Genomic DNA, 856 nt, shown 5'->3' with positions numbered 1-856 from the left:
CTAAAATGAACAGAGTTTTCAATTAGGATCAAATTTTCTTGGCATGACATCTTATTAAAAGCAAAGTGAATATTGAATCAGTGATTAACAGCTGCAGCAGGTTTGAAAACTGCATGCTATTTTACAGAAGAATGAGAGCAAATTAAAATTGTTTTCTCAATAAATGGAAAATTATTAAATCAATGGCATCTATATTATTGTCACAAGAACATAAGAATTTACAAAAATGATTTAGATGAGAATATAAAAGGCATGGTAAGTTTGTGTATGACACCAAAATTGGTGATTTGTTGGTTAAGTGAAGAAGGTTACATAAGATTACAAGGAGAACTTGATCAATTGGGTCAATGGGCTGAAGATTGGCAGATGGAGTTTAATTTAGATAACTGTGAAGTATTGCATTTTGGTAAAACAAACAAGGGCAGGACTTACACAATCATAAGTATGGCCTTGGGTAGTGTTGTGAAACAGAGGCCTAGGGGTTCAGGTCCATAATTCTTTGAAAACCTTCATTGTCTATTATGCAACTAATTTTGCTGTTGTCCACAAACTTACTAATCACACCTTCTATACTTTCATCCAAATTATTTACATAAATGACAAACAAAAGAGTACCCAGAACCTGTGGAACACCACTCTGTCTCCGTTAAGCCAATTATGAATCCCATCTGACCTAACTTTACTGATTAGTGCACCATGAAGAACCTTGCCAAAGGCTTTGCTAAAATCCAAATAAAAAACTGCTTTGCCATCATCGATCTTTTTGGTAACTTCCTCAAAAAACTCAATGAAGTTTGAGAGACACGATTTTCCTCACATAAAACCATGCTGACTATCCCTGATTAATTTTTGCCTC

This window comes from Rhincodon typus, chromosome 1, assembly GCF_021869965.1.
Source record: "Rhincodon typus isolate 14 chromosome 1, sRhiTyp1.1, whole genome shotgun sequence".
Lineage (NCBI taxonomy): Eukaryota > Metazoa > Chordata > Chondrichthyes > Orectolobiformes > Rhincodontidae > Rhincodon > Rhincodon typus.
This window is presented reverse-complemented; position numbering follows the sequence as displayed.